This window comes from Mustela erminea, chromosome 7, assembly GCF_009829155.1.
Source record: "Mustela erminea isolate mMusErm1 chromosome 7, mMusErm1.Pri, whole genome shotgun sequence".
NCBI classification, from domain to species: Eukaryota; Metazoa; Chordata; class Mammalia; order Carnivora; family Mustelidae; genus Mustela; species Mustela erminea.
Window position 1 is genome coordinate 132,572,072 of NC_045620.1, and position 5,424 is coordinate 132,577,495.

Here is a 5,424-nt window from a genome sequence, read left to right on the forward strand (position 1 = left end):
GAGAGATTGAGAGGAGCCTGATGCAGGGTTTGATGCCAGGACCCTGGAATCATGACCTGAGAAGAAGGCAACCACTTAACTGACTGAGCCACCTGGGTGCCTCCTAGCCTAATAATTCTTATAAGATCCCTGGGCAGGGCCAGAGAAGGGGTGAGGGGGCTATTCTGACAGTGTGAAGGGCGGGGGGGGGGATCCCGCGAGACAAGGAGGTGAGTAGACACCATCTCTGAAGGCTGAATGCTTGGGTGGTAGAATTTAGGCAGTGCTCTGCTGGTGTCTTAGGAAAAGCCAGGAGCAACAGACTCCAAACAAATGTCTTTAAAAAAAAAAGAGGAGGAAGACGATGACTAAGTGAGTACTAGCTTCAGAAGGAGAACTCAAGAATTGCATTAAGAACATGTTCCAATGTTTTTCAATAAATGAAGGAAAAGCTGTAAATTATTCATTTGTTATTTTTGTAAGATTTTCAAATCTCTGATTTTTTTTTCTTATTTCATCTCCAGTTTTTGTATCCGCCAAAATGTTTCTCCTCCTCCCTGGTAAGTAACTTCTTTTTTGCAGACGAGGTCTCAAACCACACCAAAACTGCAGATGTAAAGCTCATTTCTCCCTTTTGGGTCCCACTGGACAGAATCCAAGGTTGGTTGTGGGCTTAATACTACTACCTTGTTCTGAGGAGAAGACAGAGTGTGTGTGGCACTGGGTTTGTTTTGACTCTAGGAGTTGCTAAATTCGGGTCTTTGATATTTGACCATGTTGCCGAGTTATTGAAATAGACTTGGATTTCAGTCAATAAGAAATGAATGGCATTTGTATTTTCTCAGAACACACTCATACCTGTGAATTAGGTAACCTGGGGTCACAGTTCCTGGCTTACCAGTGGGGAGACTGAGTCCCAGGGCCATAAAGTGCTAGCCCAGGCTCCCGCAGTGAATTGGCAAGAGCTGGATGCCAGCCCTGGGTCTTCTCCTTCCCCACTAGCTGTCTTGGCACTTCGGTTAAAACCATCTGGGTCTCATTGCCTCATCGAGGAAACAGGATGAGTACTGCTGATGTGCAGGGTTATTTGTGCAGATCCTGTGAGATAGTAGGTATGGGAGGGTACAATAAACTGTAAAATGGCATATTAACATCAGCAATTCTTCCGTACTTAGTTTATGGGAAGAACTGGGAGAAGAATCTCAATATTTTTAGATGAAGCCTTTATTCCTTATTTTCAACATATACACACCCTCATGTAGGTAGAAGAACTATCTTTCCAAGATTATGACTTGTTCCTGCGTTGAGATGTCTATCCCTTTCTTTGGAGTCAGGGAAAGCTAACCATAACATTCAGATGCCCACATGCAAGGTAGGGGTGGGGGGAGACAAACCCTTTGAATGACTGACAGATTCAAGTGCATAACACAAGGAGAAGCTCCAGAGAAAAAAAGGTCTTTCAGGGCACTTTGAATCTTAAATTCTATTTGCATATTGAGGGGGAAGACTGTTCATAAAGAGTAAACTATTAAGAGCAATGGACATTCAATGTCTTTTTCAGCACAATGTAAGTTTTGTTAAGAAATCAGAAAAAAAAAAACAATAATATGTTGGAAATATGAAAGCTGACTGCCAATGAGCAAGACCAACTTCCAAAAACTACATGTGGAAAGCAATATTTTCACTTAACCAAACAGGCATCGTTTTTCTAGAATTTATATTATTAAAAATATGATCTAGATATGGACATTTAAAGCCAGAAGAAATCTATTAATTATATAAACCAAGACTTGCATTTTTCAGATTTTGAAAACAAAGTCTAAATAGAAAGAGATTTCGACAGTCCCTCATAGCAAATGAGGACAGAGTCAGAAAGAGTTGCTTGGCTCTCAGGAGCATTATTTTTTAAGTGCACCAAGCCCTTTTTCTCTCTAAGTGGAATTCATGTGCATTCTCCTACCTGGAAAATAGAAACGTTGCTTCTTCTTTGTAGTCCTTGTCCAAGGAATGACAATGCAGCAGTAATGCACCAGCATTATACTGTGGGTATCAAAATTATCTGAAGGTGACTCCTGTGTAGTGACTTTCTCAATGAAGTTGTCCTCGTTTACAATGAGTTCTCATGGTCCCCGTATTCTTACTGAGACAGAAGGAAAACAGTTCTGTCTGAGGAGAGCATGGTTGGGGCCGGTACCTCCTGTGGCTCAGAAACTTCTAGAGTGATCAGCTGACCCTCAGCATTGTTACCTTCTTCAACACTGTCCAGCTCTCAGTAGCATGGTGTTCTCGTTTGAATCATGTTTTTATTTTTTTAAAGATTTATTTATTTATTTTAGAGAGAGTGTGCACATGTGAATGGGGAGAGGGGAAGAAGGAAAGAGGGAGAATCTCCATGGGGCTCGATCCCATGATCCATGAGATCATGACCTGAGCCAAAACCAAGAGTTAGAGGCTTAACTGACTGAGCCACCCAGCACCACCGAAGCACATCTTTAAAAGATTCTGGCTCTGTTTCCTTTTTGCAAAGGTTGGATAAAGAACCTTCCAGAACCTTGTAGAGATTGGCTAGAAAGATTATCTGCCGGTAAAACAAACACACATACACAAATTACACAAATTCCTCATAGACAGAAGTGTCTGGAACAAACCAAAGTCCGATCTCAGTGGGAGAAAAAAAGTTTGTTATACCTTGGCAGCTAGATTCTGACATCAGTAAATGAAAATCATGCACCCGATCTTTTCCTTCTACTTCATCTCCTTCTTCTTTTTCTTTTTCTCCTCTTCCTTCTCCTCCTTCTTTTTCTTCTCCTTTTTCTCTTCCTCCTTTTTCTTCTTCCACTCCTTCCCTTCCCCCTTCTCCTTTTCCTTCCTGTTCTCTTCCCCTCCTCCCCCCCTCCTACCATCTCCTCTGCCTCCCTCCTCCTCCTCCCCCTACCTTCTCCTCCTCCTATGTCCTCCTCCTAATAATTCCTCTTCCTCCTACCTCCTCCTTCTTCTTTTCTTCTCCTCCTCCTCCTCCTCCTCCTCCTTCTTCTTCATCCCCCTGGAATTCTAGAAACTCACAGAAAAGATTGTATTCTCGGTTTTTATGTCTTCTTCCAGCTACATCATCTGGGAAGAGTGCAATGTTCAGCCCGTTTTTGCCTTTTATCTTGAAATCAAGGATTTGTGTTCTAGCTTTGCTATGCTTTAGTTTGAGCTGCATGGAAGCATCTTTGAAGTGAGTCAATATTAGTAAAAATGGGTCATAGGTTACAAAGAATACTATATCAATTAAAAAGAATTAAGTAATATAATAGACTGTGATACCTTAGTTTTGGTCTTCCTACCTGTGTATACTCATCCTTCTTTTTTTTTTTTTTACTTATAAAACTATTCTTCCATTTTTGTTGAATGCTGGTGAGACTGTCCATAATAGTGCCTCGTCCCCTCCACTGGGGTTGTCACCTGAACAATTGTTGGCTTCTAAGAGTGTCCCTCTGCCCTTGGCTTCACTGATTCATTCAGAGATAATCAAGTAGAACAAATAATACTCTTCCCTAGGATGGCTAAATGCATATAAGGAGAGAAGATATGTCTTTCTTCTGGAAAGTATAAATCTAGGGCTGTCAATAGTCATATCATCACTATTGGAGGCCGGTTAGGACTAATGAAGCTGGTAGGAGATAAGCAGAGTGGAGAAATGAAGAGGGAAAAGAAGAGAGAGCAAATCCGGATGTTCTTGTTTATGTTCTCAGACCTAGACTTATTTGAGGCCAAACTGAAGGGAAAAGCCCTATCAGTTTGAGCTCATTGACCTGCCTAAACTTAAAGCTTGATGCATCCAAAGATTTTCAATAAATTTTACTGTTTCTGTTATCAAAATAATTTGAGTAGGTTTTTTGCACTTATGGATGAAAATGTTCTGAATAATAGAGGCAGTCTGGATTGACTTAGTAGATTAATCAAAGGAATCTTGTCTTCAAGTGAAATTTTACATGAAGTCCCAGTATCAAAAGACACAAAATGGCACCTCTAAAGGTGACATGGTGATGAGTGGAGGGAGCGATGCGGAGCCCAGCTTGATTTCCTCTGCATCCTCATAGTAGACCTTGAAACATTTTTGTGGGACCCGATTGCTTCAAGCAACCAGGTTTAAAACCATGTATGTGGTGTCAACTCTAGAGCTCACTAGATTATAAACTTAGAGAGGACAGTGACCATATCTGTCTTATTCTCTCCCATACCCCAGTGTCTAGCTCTGTGGCTGGGGAGTAAATGCACAAGTAAACTGATGTAGAATGAATGATAGAGTTACATCCTGTTTTTGTCTCCTTCACTAAGTATCATATTTCTCTTCTTATCTTCCATCACTGCTGAGAGGTCTAGCAGGAACATGATGTGTATAGTATCTAGCATGATTCCTTTCCACCTAGACTCTCCTAGGAACTCTGTAGATGTCTGTTGCATTTAGTAGATTACACATGATTTGGTGTGATCTAATGCAACTTCCTCTCTTCTTTGGGCCTCCATTTCCCCATAAGTAAAATGAGGGAGCTGGGTTAGATGAGCCCTGAGATTCCTTCCAAATCTACCACTCCATGGCTTAGTATAGAGCAGGATATTGATGACTCACTTAGCAGGATAAACAAGTTCTCCTAATGTGCAGTCTGCTAAAGTAATGAGCAATGAGTGGAACTCTTTCTAAACAGAAAAAATTTTCACACCAGACAGAGTCCAAAACCTCTGAGGGTTAAATGAGGGGAACTATAATACTAAGCAGATGAATTCTCTAAAATAACATTGCAACACCTCCTGGCATTCCTATCCTTGTTTCCATAGGATCTCTCCTGAGTGACTGAACTACTATGCATGAGGACACCTGAGGTCACCTCCAGCCCTGGCCCTGGTCCTGGCCCCACTCAGCCCAGACCACTTTGCATATTGGGCACATGGAACATCCAGAGACTTCCTAGGGAAACCATGGATTCATCTACTGCCAACTGGTAGTCATGCTTCCTTTTTCTTTCCTCTTAGCATGTGTTTGGTTCCAAAGATTGCGAGGGTTCATAAGAAGCAAATTAAGATAGAAAGACTGTAATTGGATACCTAAAAACCACAGGATGCCATTTTCGAATCTCTTGCATGAGTTATCCCAATATCACAATAGACAAATGAGGTAAGTAATATCATCCCCAAATTACAGAGGAAGGAACTGAAAAACAGAGAAGTAACTTAGACAATGTTCTGCTTCAAAGAGATAGAGCCAAAATTCAGACCAATTGTATCTTACTCCCCTCTTTTGCTTTCAACTCCAGTATGTCTATAGGCCTGGGAAGCTCTGTTTTCTTTTAATAAATGCGAGAAAGTAAGTTTTTTGAAAAACAGGAAGAATCTATTTCTTCCAACTACTACGATACAGGCAATATAACCTGAGTCTTGGTGAAAGAAGATCAGGTGTTGGAC

The 5,424-nt window shown here is 41.1% G+C and overlaps 1 long non-coding RNA gene across 1 annotated transcript; it reads right to left on the bottom strand.

The window, feature by feature from the left end:
• Nucleotides 1-503: 503 nt before the first annotated feature.
• Nucleotides 504-3,293, bottom strand: LOC116596176. Its single transcript, XR_004288041.1, has 3 exons — nucleotides 2,963-3,293; nucleotides 1,940-2,119; nucleotides 504-1,077 (listed from the first exon to the last, which is right to left on the bottom strand). It is a non-coding gene; the product is annotated as an uncharacterized LOC116596176 (long non-coding RNA).
• Between the last annotated feature and the right edge of the window lie 2,131 nt (nucleotides 3,294-5,424).